The 18,069-nt window shown below is 43.7% G+C and overlaps 1 protein-coding gene across 2 annotated transcripts in view; it reads left to right on the top strand.

Annotated features, from left to right (window-relative positions):
• Positions 1-373: 373 nt before the first annotated feature.
• Positions 374-18,069, top strand: part of SLC8A2 (solute carrier family 8 member A2) — a 63,983-nt gene continuing 46,287 nt past the window's right edge. The window contains exon 1 of one of the 2 annotated variants that reach the window (XM_075186876.1): positions 374-642. The gene's annotated coding sequence lies outside the window, so the exon portion shown is untranslated. The remainder of the gene's footprint in view (positions 643-18,069) is intronic. The other variant, XM_075186875.1, reaches the window with a different exon arrangement.

Below are 18,069 nucleotides of genomic sequence, written 5' to 3'. Positions count from 1 at the left end.
CTGTGTGTTTTAGGGAATTTAGATTGTAAGCTCCAATAGGGCAGGGACTGATATGAATGAGTATATTCTCTGTACAGCACTGTGTAATATTATTGGCACTATATAATATATATAATACATATAATCTCTCATCCTATTATTACATCTAACCCCTTCTGTTAACACCTCCTGTTCCCCCCTATATCCCCTCCTATTACTCTGTACAAGCCTTTGTCCTGTGCCTGCTCTGCTGAGTCTGATATATCCAGGTGTAACGTGCACATGTGACAACAGCGAGTTGTCTCTGGCGCTGTCCAGGTGCTGAAATTGAGTGTAGAGGAGCAGCCAGAGAGGGGAGAGGGAAGGCTGACAAAGGAGAGGTGGGTGATGTGTGGAGGGGTGTAGAGGGTGGAGACACAGGGAGGGAGAAGCAATATGCGGATCCAGACAGGCAAGGGAGAGGGAGTGGAGGTGGAGAGAAGCTGGAGGCGCAACAGCTGTGGAGGAGAGGAGAGAGCAGGGGGGTGGGAGCTGAGGCTTTTCCGCAGACACTGATACTCCTGCAACCCCCCTTCTCAAGGCAGCCAGGGACCCCCTCGCTGAGCAAGGGAAGGACAGGCATGCATTGGAGCGTGTGATGTGGGGAGAGAGACCAGGGAACAGGTGAGATGTCTGTCTGTCTGTCAGAGTGGCCAAGCTTCTCTTATATATTGTTGTATGAGTCCTCTCTGCCTCATTTTCTGTGTGTGTGGCTGTGCCTGGTATCCTTCTCTGCTTCTCCATTCAAGATCATCACAATAGCTACTGTCTCCGGCTCTCCCTCCTTCCCAGTTCTCTCTCTCTCTCTCTTCCCCGGTTCTCACATCTGCCCTCTATCCCCTCTGTCTTATCCTCCACCCTCATCTTAATTTGTGTAATTGTACCTCTCCAGATCTGCCTCCCTCTCACACAAACACCACATTATCTCTGGTAATCACATAGTGCACTCAATCCTTCTAATACACAGGGAGCTCTTAGTCTGATCCAAATATCCCCCATCACTATCTACACCGCTGATCCCGGTCTATGCACCACGTTACCTGTCCCTATATATATTCTCTTCCTATATCTCTCTGTCCCTCCCTCTCTCTCCATCCCATGATGTCCAACAGTCTCAACAAGCAGATGTGTGTGGACACTGCCCAGTGTGAAGCCTGGTATTGTCCATGCACCCGACTCCGAGATAGAATTCCATTCTCCATTACTGGATGCACATAGCTCACCCATCTGTATCGGCTGCTTAATTGTTTTCCCAAAGCCAGTCCACAAGTGGCAGCCCCCTGCTCCCAGCACTAAGAGTGGAGCACGTGGGGAAGAATGATGATGATTTCCATTGAAGCAATTAATTAAAGGCTCTTTCCCTTTTATAGAGATAAGTATCATTTATCAGCCTGATACCCCAATAAGAGGCTGGGGGCTTATTTTCCAAGCACAGCTGTGTGATGTGATAGATACGTGGTCTCTAACACCCAGTGGTGGCCGTGAATAGAACAGCTGCAGTCTCTATTAAACAGAGGAATTAGCCCTTAAGAATCTTCTCCATCGCTATCACCTGTCTGAACGTATTTGGTTCAATGTCCAAGTGTAAATGGGGTCAAATGTCCAAGCTGACCCAGCTGGCTGATTGGTCGCTGTCTTTAGTGATACGTATATATTATATGCATCATCGCTTGTCAATCAAACTGTGGACATTTGTAATATAATTTAGAAATATCAGTTGCAGCTTATACAGTGAATGATAATGTACTGTCGGCAACAGCATTAGGACCTGTGTGTTATATGATATGATGGTGAGGAAGCAGTGTAGTCATGTAATGTCAAAAGCCAGTGGAATAGTACATTGTATAGGACAAGGTATTAGTAGCAGGAACAGGTCGGTTATATCGCCGCCGTATAGGTCACTTGTGAGATTTCATCCTTAGTATTGTGTACAGTTCTGGAGGTATAAACTAGACCGAGCTGATAACATGATATATAGGCTAGAAAGTAAAACCTATCTGGAAATAATTAAAGAGCTTGACATGTATCACGTAAAGAAGGGACTGAGGTGATGTGACAGAAACATGCAAATATATCAAGGGTGAGTACAGCGTTAACAAGATGATTTATAGAACGAGAGATTGGATGGAGGGGGCATTTATTTAACCCCCCACCACCGAGATGCCAAGTGACACCTACTGTAATATAGGGAATATAATGGTTAGCCTGGGTGAACTGTCTGCTATCAATTTCTATATTCATAAGACAGACAGAGTGACAGCTAATGCCCCACTAATGTAGCTAATAATCTCTATGTACCCTCCTATTGCCCTCAGTATTACCCCTTGTTACTCTATGGATATAGAAGCACACATATACACACACACCTCCAGATATAATAATTGTGTTACTCTCTTTGTGACATGGAGCTGAGCTTGCTGATGGAGCACATCTCATCCTGTTATTAGGGGTGAGGAGTCACTGCTGGGGGGACAGAGTGACTGCAGGAATCTTGTTGCTAGGGAGAATGAAGATGGAGGGTCACCAGGGTCAAGTGTGTGAATGAATTCATCCGTGTGTGTAACCATCTGTGTGATTCCATGTATGTATGTTTCACCATGTCCGTGAGGTCAGGCATGTATGATCATTTGTGTCATTTAATGTATGTGTGACAGTAGTCTGGTTCCATGTTAGTATCAGCATGTCTCTGATTCCATGTATGTGTGGATATCTGTAGAAAATCCAGGCTTGTATATCTATTATAATCTGTACCTGTGTGATTCCTTATATGCAAACCTTACCAGTTCCTTCAGTGATGGCATTTCTGTGCTGTCTGTGAAAATTCATGTATGTGTGATGGTATATGTATTAGTCTAAGTATATACCTGGCTGTGAGAATATGTACACGTGTTGTATCCATGTGTGATTCCATGCATGTTGGTGTAGTGTTGTAAGTCAGGTGGTTGCTGTGTGAATATGCACATGTGTTGTATCCATGTGTGAATTCATGTATGTTGGTGTAGTGCTGGAAGTCAGGCGGTCGCTGAGTTAGTATGTACACGTGTTGTATCCATGTGTTATACATGTATGTTGGTGGTCAGCTGGTCGCGCACTGAGTTTGAGACCTCATTTAGTGGTAGAGTTTTGCTGCTACCTAATAAACCCGTTTTAACACCAAAAGAGATTAAGAAATGGGGAACTGACGTTCTCATGTAACACATGGAGTCTGGTTAGTGAATGTGTACACGTGATGTATCCATGTGTGATTTCATATATGTTGGTGTAGTGCTGGCAGTCAGGTGGTTGCTGTGTTAATATGTACACATGTTGTATTCATGTGTGATACCATGCATGTTGGTGTAGTGCTGGAAGTCAGGTGGTCGCTGTGTGAATGTGTACACGTGTTGTATCCATGTGTGATACCATGCATGTTAGTGTAGTGCTAGCAGTCAGGTGGTCGCTGTGTGAATGTGTACACGTGATGTATCCATGTGTGATACCATGCATGTTGGTGTAGTGCTGGAAGTCAGGTGGTCGCTGTGTTAATATGTACACATGTTGTATCCATGTGTGATACCATGCATGTTGGTGTAGTGCTGGAAGTCAGGTGGTCGCTGTGTGAATGTGTACACGTGATGTATCCATGTGTGATACCATGCATGTTGGTGTAGTGCTGGAAGTCAGGTGGTCGCTGTGTGAATGTGTACACGTGTTGTATCCATGTGTGATACCATGCATGTTGGTGTAGTGCTGGAAGTCAGGTGGTCGCTGTGTGAATGTGTACACGTGATGTATCCATGTGTGATACCATGCATGTTGGTGTAGTGCTGGAAGTCAGGTGGTCGCTGTGTGAATGTGTACACGTGTTGTATCCATGTGTGATACCATGCATGTTGGTGTACTGCTAGCAGTCAGGTGGTTGCTGTGTTAATATGTACACGTGTTGTATCCATGTGTGATACCATGCATGTTGGTGTAGTGCTGGAAGTCAGGTGGTCGCTGTGTGAATGTGTACACGTGATGTATCCATGTGTGATACCATGCATGTTGGTGTAGTGCTGGAAGTCAGGTGGTCGCTGTGTGAATGTGTACACGTGTTGTATCCATGTGTGATACCATGCATGTTGGTGTACTGCTAGCAGTCAGGTGGTTGCTGTGTTAATATGTACACATGTTGTATTCATGTGTGATACCATGTATGTTGGTGTAGTGCTAGCAGTCAGGTGGTCGCTGTGTGAATGTGTACACGTGTTGTATTCATGTGTGATTCCATGTATGTTGGTGTAGTGCTGGAAGTCAGGTGGTTGCTGTGTGAATGTGTACACGTGTTGTATTCATGTGTGATTCCATGTATGTTGGTGTAGTGCTAGCAGTCAGGTGGTTGCTGTGTGAATATGTACACATGTTGTATTCATGTGTGATACCATGTATGTTGGTGTAGTGTTAGAAGTCAGGTGGTTGCTGTGTGAATGTGTACACGTGTTGTATTCATGTGTGATTCCATGTATGTTGGTGTAGTGCTGGAAGTCAGGTGGTTGCTGTGTGAATATGTACACGTGTTGTATCCATGTGCGATTCTATACATGTTGGTGTAGTGCTAGCAGTCAGGTGGTTGCTGTGTGAATATGTACACGTGTTGTATCCATGTGCGATTCTATACATGTTGGTGTAGTGCTGGAAGTCAGGCGGTTGCTGTGTTAGTATGTACACGTGTTGTATCCATGTGTTATACATGTGTGTTGGTGGTCAGCTGGTCGCGCACTGAGTTTGAGACCTCATTTAGTGGTAAAGTTTTGTTGCTACCTAATAAACTTGTGTTAATACCTGGAGAGATTAAGAAATGGGGAACTGACGTTCTCATGTAACACATGGAGTCTGGAGAGTGGGTCTGAGATACTGTATAAGTGCAATGCTGAAATCACGGACAGCTCCTTCCTGACGTGTAACCAGCTTCTGTCACCCGAATCTGCCTAATAACACTAGTTCCATGTAATCTCCAGCAATTACATGTAGAAATAAGGACAGTCACAAGCCCTACGTTATCATATCTTCATGGTCAATATGATCCACCGGTGATCACCTGTCAGGTATTACATGACTCTAAGTACAAGGACCAGTACACAGCAGTTGTTTTACGGCTTCACATGTTGCATATTAGGTTGATTTTGTACAGTGTCTATTAAATCCACTGGTGTAGTATTTTAGCGGTGTTCTTCATGAACACAGTTATAGTGATCTACATTAATAAAGCATATCATCCATGGCGCTTATTACACTGAATGATCTGATTGGCTGTGGTAGGACCGCCCTTCTTTCAGGACTGGTCACTTGTGTGCACTCTTCATAAGAGCATTGTTCACTGATGCCAGTTAAAGGGATCTGACTGGATGTGAATTACACTCCAATGATCTGTGCTGAATCCACATCTGTTGTGAGTCTCCCAGTCTCCACCTCTCCTATGTAATCAGATTGTTCCATTCATTGAGCAGGGCGGTTAGGGGATTACATTAAGCAGTGCAAAATGGAAAAATAAATAAATAGCTGGGTACATTTATAGAAGTGATCTTTGGTGAACACATACGACACAATTGTTTTATATGGTCTCAAACTGAGGCATATTAAGAATCTCAAGATCAGTCTTAATTACAGAGGCACAAAAACGCTGCAAATCCCTCTCATTGGAAGACGGTTACCTTCAACAGCAGTCCTGTACCGGGACCAGAAGAATTCCTTTGTCTGGCTTACAACTGTGACATTATTATTACTATATATATATAGCCCCAATCATATTACGCAGCTCTGGACAGAGGATATGTAATCACTCACATCAATCCCTGCCCCATCGGAGCTTAGGATCTAAATTCCCTCCCACACACACACACAGACTAGGGTCCAATGTGTCAGAAGCCAATTATCCTACCGGTAATCTTTTGCGGGAGGAAAACAGAGCACCCAGAGGAAGCACACGCAAGCATACAAACTCCACACAGATAGGGTCCTGGTCGGAATAGAACTCCTGGCCCCAGAGCTGTGAGGCAGCAATGCTAACCACTGTGCCACCATGCTTCCTTATTTCTGCATATGCAGTATGAATGTCTCACTGATGTTCCTGCATGCTAATGACATCAGCATTTCAATACTTGACTAGGAATTACAAATACTGTAGGACAGTTGGTAAACATGGTGCAAAGGAATACTGAATAGAACATTTTCTCCGCAAATAGACTTATGTCTATGTAGACTAATGTAAATCAGTTGTACAAGCATGAATGGGGCTTCCGTGAGGATGTCTCTGAGAGTGGGTGGTACTATTATGTATAGACGGAGACAACAAAATTGTAACAGAAATGCTTTGCTATATTGTCTGTTCAAGAGAAAGTGTGATGTATAAATGAGGTACATACAAATATGCTGCTTTAAATACACTTTAAAGGATTTGTAATACACAGCAACTTCCCAGCTATCATCCCATTGCAACATTAGAGGACAGATTTACTAAAGTTTCTAAAAAGGAAAATTGGAGATGTTGCTCATAGCAACCAATCAGATTCTAGCTACCATTTATCTAGTACATTCTAGAACATGATAGCTAGAATCTGATTGGTTGCTATGGGCAACATCTCCACTTTTCCTTTTTAGAAGCGTTAGTAAACCTACCCCTAAATATCTTGTAACCCTCTGAAACACAACACAAATGAGCAGTCATACTTTACACAGGACAGATATGTACTTTACGACTACCATGAAGAGCAATCACTTAGCTTATAGCTCTTTACATTCTAGCAATTGGTAAATATTCCGGAGAGGCCTCAAGTAACTACTTTAAAGGGGCTGTTGGACTTTTGGACAACCTCCCCCTTTCGTTGAGTCACCCCCTGGGTCCTGCCAAAACATGAAGATGGATCGTGTCATTTAGGTGAATGCAGTCGGAGGACTCAATCAGTCTTTTCCAATTTAATAGAACAGAATGGAATCATTCCATAGAACAGATGGAATTCCCCTGTATTGTGAGCTGTAATCAGATAAATGGTTGTTTCTAGATCCAGGGAAGAGAATTCCCAGGCTCCACCCCTTTTGTAATACATGGAAGAGAACACAAAGGGGGGGGGGGCTTAGTCCAAAGTGGAGTAACATGTTTAACTAATGCATACTTGCCAACTTTGGAGATCAGCCCTCCAGGAGATCTTGAAATTTGTTCATGTCTTGTGGCCATGGCCAGAGGCAAACGCAGGATTTTTCCATGCCACACCGGCAGTGGGTGTGACCAGCATGCTTCGGGGCATGGCTATAAATTTAGACGGTGCTTGGCTGCTCTCCAACTCTTTCTATTCCCATTATATACACGGGCAATGCTGTGTGCACTACTGTTAGGGGCACACAATTCTCCCTTTTCGAGCAGAGCTGTGTGAAGCTGGACATACCTCCCAACTGTCCCTACAATCAGAACAAAGTCCCGATTGAGTGTGTCAGAACAGTTGACAGACCGTCCTGCTCTCTCCTACCTGTTCTTGCTGCTTTCAGTACTTGGGGAGAGATGGCTGTGAACAGTGCAGACAGAAACAATCTGCACACAAGCTGGTCAGGGCAGGGTCCAGCCACCTAAAGCATACAGTACCCCAGGCTGGGAGGGGGGGGGGGGGTTCCAGGCACTAGGAACCCCCCACGGTTTGCCTATGATGGCCACACTAATCGTGTCATTAGGCCCTGCCCCCTGCTATACAATACCAATTTTGGTGCCAGGATGACACGATTAGCCCCACCCCCACCCACTTCACTAACGAATCGGGCAGGATTCGGGATGTTGCCCTGCTCTCCCGGGAGTCTGGGAGAGCTCACCAAAAAATCGGGAGTCTTCCGGACAACTATGAACTAATGTAATGTATGTTATGTACACCCATCACCTGCAAATCAGCTGTGAACTGGGGACCATATAAAATGTTAACTAGCGCTGATGTAAAAGGTAATAACAGTAAATATGTTTACACTGCCCGGGATAGACACATGTATTGCACATGGTACCGTTGACCATAGATGCCACCCCGAATACTTGTGCTGCCACCGCCAATAACATGTAGGCATGGCATTTTTCAGTCAAATAAGGGTGCTATAATTATATATATATATATATATATATATATATATATATATATATATATATATATAATTACCCGCAATCATTTTCAAAAATTGTCTCCTATGCTGAGGACCACCTACTCATATGCACCAAGTGAGGAACTCCCTCCAGCCCTTATGTATGGAGTCATACAACAGCCCTCGATATATAAACTATATCCGCTTCTTCCCTTATAACTAGGTGTTACGATTTTCAGTGTTAAATTTTTTTCAGCAATTCAGTGCTGATTTTCCTGTTGTTTTAGTTTACATGCAAAAAAAAAAATCTGTGTTTTTCAGTGTTAATGATTAAATATACCATAAAAAGGAAACTTCATGTAATTCGGTTTTTATTTTAAGTAGGGGAGTGAGGGGTGTTACGATCCCAGGGAAGGGGATAGTGTCAGGTGACAAGGAGAGGGGGACATGTTGCCAGAGGAGGGGGCAAAATGGGTGACGGGGAGAGGAAGGAAGACAAACGGCAATTATCAGAGACGCTGATGGAGTTGCGATGGGAGCTCCCATCCCAAAAAATGGGGAAGGATTGAAGAGGCCGCTGTGTGTAAAACGTCACAGTAAGCACTGCTCTAAGGCACATTCTTGCCTAAAGCGCATAATCCAATACAAGAGGTTCTATTTTCAGCACTTTAACTGTATTTAGCTATTGCACACTTGAATAGGGAATGATGAAAGGGGTTAATTAACTTTAGGATGGGGTGACAAGGTTCACATTCAATTTTGCATTGCAAATACGCAATTATAATAGAATGTAATAATCAATTTTAATTATCATTATAAAATTTTATAATTGGTTAAAATTGATGTCATAGAGTCAGTGATTACAATTATGACTAATAATTACAACAAATTAACTAAATATTACATTTTCATAAATGTGATACATAAAAAAAAAATTAAAAAAATTAAACACAAATATGACCTGGTGGAACAGAGCACCTGAAATAATACAGAAGGAACAGTCAGGGGCGCTGAGAAGAGGGATCCAGGGCCCAGGCTAGTCTGTGTTGTGGGAGGAGCCACCAACCTGGTGTGGCTCCGCTCCCTTTGGTGGCTATGGAAGGGGCCCCAAGAAGTAGCTGTCCCTGGTCTCAGACACTACTGCAGGAGACAACTGACCCCAGAAGGAGCTGTTAAAGTATCATAGAGGGGGAAGGGTCTTCATCTGAACGACAGCTGATACCCTCCTGATATATAGCCTCTCCTGGAGGCTCTACCCAGCCAGGCTGGACAATATTCCTCTGCAGCAGTCTGGAAGTTCTCCACATCTACTGAGGCTGGAACTCCACCCATCACACAGCAGCCAATCACAAATCTCACTGTAATTTCAAAACCAATCAGTGTCCATAGTGTTTTATTAACATCCACCAATTTCAGGCAGGGAGCGGGACAGAGAGTGACCAGCGGCAGAAGTGAGTGGTGCGGGGCCAGTAACCTGCTCATAGAGGGATAAGATTTTGAAGCCTTTAACCGAAAACAGGGTGTTGTTTTTCTTTTTTCTTTTTTTTTTGGGGGGGGGGGGGGGAGGGGTTGAAATAATACATCGGAACGTCTACTTATAACTAATTTCCTGGTATGTAAATCACAACACAAGCTAGTGACATGTAGCACACATGACACTGTAATATTATCTCTAGGATTATCCTTCTTTGAAGTCCAAAAAAAACCCATCAAAAAAGTAAATTCCTATATACTTGGTTAAATAGAATATGGTATACAGGTGTATAGTTCCATAATTCTCTACTTTTAAAAAAGACCTAAGACAAGTACCCCACTGCCCCGCCAACAGTCACTGCTTCACCAACTTCCACTGTCATGCCAACTGTCACTGCCTCACCAACTGCTCCTGCCCCGCCAACTGCTCCTGCCCCACCAACAGTCACTGCTTCACCAACTGCTTCTGCCCCGCCAACAGTCACTGCTTCACCAACTGCTTCTGCCCCACCAACAGTCACTGCTTCACCAACTTCCACTGTCATGCCAACAGTCACTGCCTCACCAACTGCCCCTGCCCCGCCAACTGCTCCTGCCCCGCCAACAGTCACTGCTTCACCAACTGCTTCTGCCCCGCCAACAGTCACTGCCTCACCAACTGCCCCTGCCCCGCCAACTGCTCCTGCCCCGCCAACAGTCACTGCTTCACCAACTGCTTCTGCCCCGCCAACAGTCACTGCTTCACCAACTGCAACTGCCAACAGTCACTGCCCCAATAGTCACTGCCTCACAAACTACCACTGCTCCACCAACAGTCACTGCTTCACCACCTGCTCCTGCCCCGCCAACAGTCTCTGCTTCACCAACTGCTCCTGCCCCGCCAACAGTCTCTGCTTCACCAACTGCCCCTGCCCCAACAGTCACTGACCCACCAACAGTCACTGCTCCACCAACAGTCACTGCTTCACCAATAGTCACTGCCCCGCCAAGTCACTGCCCCACCAGCTGTCACTGCCCCAACAGCTGTCACTGCCCCAACAACAGTCACTGCCCCACCAGCTGTCACTGCCCCAACAACAGTCACTGCCCCAACAACTTTGCAAGAAGATCAGGCAGGATCCTGGAGGCTGGGCTACTCTTCGGGAGTCGGGAAGAACTCCCCAAACTTCAGGAGCCACCCGGACATTCCGGGAGAGTAGGCAAGCGTGCCCTTAGAGTTAATTTCATGATACAGGGCAAGAGAAGTGGTACTGTGCCGTAGTCCATATATACTGAATAAGAACAAATGCTGTAGGTGATGTTCTATAAAAAATGAGGGGGGGGGGAAATAAATTTTGCCTTAACTTGTCTTCAGCATACTTGCCTACTCCAGGAGACTCCTGAATTTCAAGTAGTTCTCCAGGACCCCCGTGCGAGTAGGACTTTCTCCCAGATCCTACCCAGTTCCAAGGGAAGGGGTCTCAATACGATTGCGGTATTTTGCCGCTGGGGGTAGGGCTAATATAATGTGATTTGCACATGACTTCTCTTCTGGGATCTCCTGGGTGAAGGGGGGAGAAGAATCAATATTGTATAACATGATATCACCACTTCCTTCTCTTCTTATACTAAGGGACATGGACATACAAAGTAGATATGGTTCACTTAACACCACAATAAACTGTCATTTTTATAAAGTACACGTAATCATTTTTTTCTACTGAATCTGCATCTCCTGAAGAGAATGACAAAATGTTTTCTTAAGCTAACAAAAAATAATTTTTGTAAGGAATGAAATGGACAAAAGAGACAATGGGGTATATTTACTAAACTGCGGGTTTGAGAAAGTAGAGATGTTGTCTATAGCAACCAATCAGATTCAAGCTGTCATTTTGTAGAGTGCAATAAATAAATGACAGCTAGAATCTGATTGGTTGCTATAGGCAACATCTCCACTTTTTCAAACCTGAAGTTTAGTAAATCTAGCCCAATGTGTCAACCGAAAAAAAAAAGGTCATTTTAATAGAATACTGAGTAAAAATGTTTAGTTGTTCCATAAAAGTAATTTTTTGGGACATTTTGAAGCTTCTCCACTTCTATAGACTATCACTAAAAAATCAGTTCAGAATATAAGAATAGTGGCACTTGTGGTTATCCAGACAAACATAATAAGAACAGATGTAAAAAAAGCATATCCAAAAAATAGAAGTGGCAGTGTGTAGTTGGCAACACATGAACGTTGCCATGGAAACTACACCCTTTTGGTGACTATTGTGTGCATCAATCTCCCAATCTGTTATCCCGAGAACATTTTAACCTCTAGAAACAATTATACTGGTGTCACAAATCACTCGTATACCCGGTGACCCACCAATCTATAAACAGACAGAAATCTGTGAGTACCACTATTGTGTGACCTAATTGCTTAATAAAGTGAATGAGAAAGAAAAGAGCGGCTAAAGATACTCGTTCAATGTGCTCTGATCATTTGTAGAAGATTCCAGTCTCCATTGGCATTGTCGCTATCTCATACGATTCAGCGTCACCAAGACAACTGCTTCTCCAAAAATAAACATCCAACGCAGGCAGCTTGCAGATTGTATTATCCAGCTCACAAGAACGAGGAAATTCTACCAGCCCAGCACACGGGCTATAACCTCTATATTGTATGATGGGAGAGGAGGTGGTAGGCAGTGTGATGCTACATTATATAAACGTATAGAATAAGTGGGGAGCTCAGGAACATATCCCCACACCCAGCAGATGGAGCCTCATAACAAGAACAAGGGGCAATGTGAGACCCCGCACTATAGGAGAATACCACCAATAAGTGTGATACAGGGAATATGCATGACCTGCATGGAGTGGACTCCCGGCAGAGTTGGTATTAATACAATTGTAGGGATACAGCGTTTGTCACTTTTTTGTATAATACTTGATAATTTCACCATTTAAAACCAACCTAAGCGATATATTTCTAGATGAAAAGGACACATTTGTTCCAATAGCACTCGTCAAGGACGCCACTTTCACCACTTATTTCCGCTCTCATTATAGAACCATTGGCCGCCTGGGTTCAATCTAATAAAAAGATATCTGATGTTTATGTAGGTACCACGGAGCATAAATTGGCTTTGTATGCGGATGATGTGTTACTAACTACAGCGAATCAGCTCTGCTCTCTTTTCTCCCCATTCTTACTGAACTTGAATTACAGACATTTTTTCGGGTTATAAGATAAAATCCAGACAAAACTGAAGTCCTTGACTTTTACATGTCTCAAGCAGATAAGAGCACGTTTGGTGGGGCTGTCCACAGCTCACTGGTTTCTGGTTGGAAATCAAGAATATGATTTTCCGCTACTCAAACGTATGATTCCCTTAGAACCCAAATTTTTCCTCCTACCCCTTTCTATTCCTGCCAACGCACATCACCAAAATAAACTCACCTGTCAACTTGCTTCTGACTGGAAACAGTCTTCTCTTCTCCTCCCACTCTCCAATCATCAGCAGTTCCTGGCACGTCCAGCGCCTGGAATTTATGAACTTAAGAACTTCTCCAAGTCCAAGGTTCGGGGTCCTTGGTTGTTCTTCTTTCACACTTCTCCATTTACTTTACATTTTCTCCCTTCCTCTCCACCTACTCTCCCCTCTCTCCTCTTTGACGGTTCTAGCCACGCCGTCTCCTCTTCTGTCCATTGTCCCTCTTACCGCTCTCTGATCTATACCCCAAAAAATGGGAAGTGCAGTATTTGTTTCGTAATTCTCTCTAATACTCTGAATTGTTATCTTTGTATGTACAACTGATATTGTGTTTTGAGATTTTTGTTTTGTCTTTTGTTGCCTATTGTTTTGCACTGTACTGATCTTTAATAAATACACAGTTAAAAAAAAAAAGAAAAAGATACATTTGATATTTTTTTTGAGGTGGGTAATCTGTGACATGCCAGCTGTTGTGGAACCAGAAGTCCCAGCATGCTCTGTCAGCCTTAGTTGTAATATTGTAGGGATCCCAATTTAACATCAGGTAAACTGACAGATCAGACATGGTCCTGAGAGACCAGAGTAGTCTGGCTTCAAATGTCTTGTTACTAAGCTTTGAAATATCCAGGGATTCCCATTGATATGAGTACTGTAGTAGATTGACAGTGAGGTGCTACAGCCCCAACATGACCAGACTAATGGACTTCATGACAGTGTATTTGACATAACCCTATACACCGAATAGAAACAGATACTGAGTAATTACATTCTACACTGAACAAGAGAAGTAGTACTGTGTAGTTCAGGGGTAGGCAACCTGCAGCTCTCCAGGTGTTGTGAAACTACAAGTCCCAGCATGCTTTGCCAGTAGATAACCAGCAGATAGGTGGCAAGGCATGCTGGGATTTGTAGTTTCACAACCCCTGGAGAGCCGCAGGTTGCCTACCCCTGGTGTAGTTGGTCGGCATTGAATAAAACACACACATCTTTATGAACAAGAACTTCCAGGGCCGTATATTCAAACCCTTTGACGCTCCTATAATTTAGGAACAGCAGGTGACCATGTGAACGATATCGGCTATGATAATAATGTGGATCACTGCGGCTAGAGTGAGCAATGACCCGGTGTATTTAAGCAGTGGACCGAGATATATACATCACATGGGTTCTGCATGTGGTTCTCAGAGCTAGTGTTTTATATGACACTGCATGGCAATTAGCAGCTCTCCTCCAATTAGAATTCCATCCCAGATGATTTTTTTATTCACCTATTTAACAAGCAGTGATCAGTACCATACACAGCAGCTGACCCCATATTTTTTGCCACCATAGGTTGGGGCCTCTTGAGACTTCCCTGTCCTTCCGTTCTGATTACATTAGCATCAGCGGTCTTTGATTCCTGACAAGCTACTATTTTTAAATCCCCTCTTTGCACTTTGCCTTCCACGGTTGCCTCCTCTGGGAGTCCTTTCCATGCACCCAAACTCAATTGGATGCTAAAGAATTTTTCTCACGTCTCTCCGGGGCTTTCCCTCCCCAGCTTAGCACACGATCCCTCGCTTTATATCTTTATTTTCCCCGGCAATAAGATCTATGGAGTCCCCGGATGATTGCTTTGATGTATCCAGACATGTCTTTTATGTTCTACGGCTGCCTCCTGTTCTCCTCTCGTAACGCACACATTGAGGTCCGTAAAGTCTCGTCTCCAAAGACTTTTAATGTAAAATACTGTTCCAATTTCCCTCTGTTCTGCGTTTCTCACGTTGAATATAGTTTTCTTGTCTTACAGAAATGTTCTTTTGTATAATACCGAGATATTTCTAGGTCACTACCTACAGGCTCCAGCAATGTGACCGACATCACTACCAACTACCTCCTGCTCCTACCTCCTCCTCCTTTGTGCTTTAATGAGAGGGAAATGCATTGTATTGTATCTTGCACATCAAACAGTCAAGACAAAATCTTACCCCAGCTTTATGTATGAAGGCAAAATATTCCACAGGATTCTCACTATGTCCCACAATACATAGAGGTGTTCATCAACTTATGAACAGCATGGTGGTTAAATGCAAAGTGTCCCTTTCATTTAATGAAAATTAATGAAAATCTTGGTTTATTGTGCTGGAACTGGGGACATGTTGAAATTAAAAACCAAACTTTCCCAAACTAGAAAACCCCAGTGATTGGGTCCATCATAATTCAGGACACATATACCCGCCTGGCACCAACATTCCATCTGTATTCTACACATAATGGTCTGCAGAATTTATAAGCTGACCCGGAATGGGGGATGAGCCCTGGGGCTAGGTTTACCAAACTGCGGGTTTGAAAAAGTGGAGATGTTGACTCTAGCAACCAATCAGATTCTAGCTGTCATTTATTTAGTGCACTCTACAAAATGACAGCTAGGATATGATTGGTTGCTATCTCCACTTTTTCAAACCCGCAGTTTAGTAAATATACCCCCTGGTCTGATGAAAACATTGGAAGGTTGTTAGACCGTGAGAATACGTCACAGGTGCTAGGAGAGAATCCCCAGAATCCCTTACTGGGCGTTGGGCATACTAGTTGTGGGAGGAGAGCTTCCTGACTAGCTGCCCCTCTTAAAGGAATTCTCCACCCCCCTTATGCTCCCTGCCTTTGACCAGTAGCTTATTCACACCCTAGCAATACTCATCTTGTCACTGCAGTCTTGCCTTGACCTCTGCTACTAGCTCTGCCCCGGTCCTATCGGATGTTATACTGACAGCATTTGGGAGCAGGTGTAGATGTCTGACCTCCCCAGCCACTATAGTGTTTAGAACTGGTTATCCCACAGTACCATATTGTAGTACTAGCAACCACAGAAGAGCATATAATAGGCCGTTATAGCTGTCAGGAAAGCGCAGGGTACCAGCAGGGCTGGCAAAAGGAATTTTGGGCCCCAGTACAACATTGGGGCCTGTTCCATAGCCACAGAAATGGGCATGGCCACATCAGGTTGGTGGCTCCACCCACTACAGAGCCAGGCCCCTATACTTTGTACCCCCCCCCACTCTCTGTGCTCCTGTGTACCACAGTAAATCCAACAAATTCTAAGTACATCATTTATACCTATAAAATAATGCACTCAATAAGCTACGCTACAAAAGGAAGGAAGGGAGAGGAATAATAAAAAGGAATAAAAAAATTGGGTACATCATTCTTTCAAATAATTGGTGCCCGTTGTTCTTGCTTATTTGATTGTACCACTGACACCTTAACCAACCACTCCTTTCCCATCTTTGCTGTGTGAAGGCAGTGGGCAGAGGGAGACAACACAATTATTTTTAAGTTACTTATGCAAGACTGTAAAGCCATAATCTGTGCTGTCATTACCCGTATATCTCTGTGTTCATTCTCCGCGACTTACTCGCAGTCCTACACTGCTAACATCTCAGCACGTATGACTCACACACTGGGGGATGAATCCAATCGTAATGTATCCTCATTGCTAGAAAGTCAGCTATACTTGGCTTTCCGCTTCTTCTCTATATATGGGTTTTATTAGGAAAATAGTGCATAGGATACAGTGGATAAATCAATGCATAATCCTATTTTCCGATGCATGGATTACTCATGGGTATGTATATCCAGTCAAACAGTAACTATCTTGGTTACCTGGCATGAACTTCCTCATTAAAAACAATAGGCTTTTCACGCGTGAAACTTTCACACAGTAAATTTTTCAGATTATTTTAGGTTTATTTTTAAATTTGTTTAATCATCAACATCAATTTATATAACGCCAATCGTATTACACAGAAGACATGTAATCATTCACATCAGTCCCATCGGAGTTTACAATCTACGTCCCCAAGCTGAGTGCATGCGCAATGTCACAAATTTTGCGCACGTTGTATTTTTTATAGTGCAACTGGACTTTCTGCCAACACTAAGTCAGGATCTTTGTGCACTTTTTTTCAGCTTTATTTCATTTGTTCGGAATAAAACAAGAAACTAAGCCGGTCACGTTATCAGTAACTTGCACTTTGCCAACTCCAGTCTGGTTCCTGTCTATAGAGGCCTGGAGCATTATAATACTGCAGGATCTGGCTGGGGTCTGCTCCTCCCAAATCACGGCGGTCCTTTACATAACACCCACGGAGGAGTGTCCTTCATTCAAAAGGGTACAAAAAAAAAAATCACTGGCATTCTTAGTAGGAATTATTGATGGCATATTAATTCTACAGAACAGTAATTTAGTCATCAGTTGTTCAAGGATAAATTCATGAACTTATAGTAACTTGAGAAATGAGACCAGTCCACCTGCCATATTTGTTTTCTCAGCCCCAGGTTTGTAAAGGCCTTTAAACAACATTGCTCTTCTCTCATCCAGCTTTCCCCCAGTCTCCAGTTCTGCAGACTGAGCTGATCTATGTGCAGCTCTCATACCAAGAGTGTCCCAGGGGCTCCCCTTGTTTAACGACGCGAAACCTGCGGCACCTGGCACTAGATTCCTGTACGTCTCGGGCTGGTACACAGGGAGAGGAACGCGGCTTAGAGCTCTCCCAGGGGTGAGAGGTGTATAAATAGCGTAGACGTTAAGTCTGTCCCTGCTTGACATCTCTCCTGAGACGGCAGCAAACAAAGGATCGGCACAGCGTGAGGCGGCAGAGCGGGCCGCCTAGCTCAGCAGTAACATGTACAATAAATAAACAACATCGCCCCTTTGTCAGACAATGCTTATTTGTCACATTGTCACAGCAGCGACATCCATGCTTATCAGAGGAAGGAATCACCAATTCTTTTTAAAAAAACATCATGAAGAATAACCATATTAGTGGCTGGTTGCCCTTTTGTTTTGTTGTTTTTGTCTTGAATACTAAATTTTCAACTTAGAAAACATGTATTTATAGTGTATCTCCTTCTTGCTCCCATTTAAAGGTGAATGCTGGTCAAAAAGAAGACTAACCCTAAGGCTGGTTACCCACTGGCATTAGGAAATCAGAAACCAGTGATACTGCCAACGTGTGCTGGAAAACAACCCTTGGTCTTTCAGGGGTCTTTGGTGTTAGTGTGTAAGTGG

The sequence above is a fragment of the Mixophyes fleayi genome, chromosome 9 (assembly GCF_038048845.1).
Source record: "Mixophyes fleayi isolate aMixFle1 chromosome 9, aMixFle1.hap1, whole genome shotgun sequence".
NCBI classification, from domain to species: domain Eukaryota; kingdom Metazoa; phylum Chordata; class Amphibia; order Anura; family Limnodynastidae; genus Mixophyes; species Mixophyes fleayi.
The sequence above is the reverse complement of the archived record's forward strand: the minus strand, read 5'-3'. Positions and strand labels throughout refer to the sequence as shown.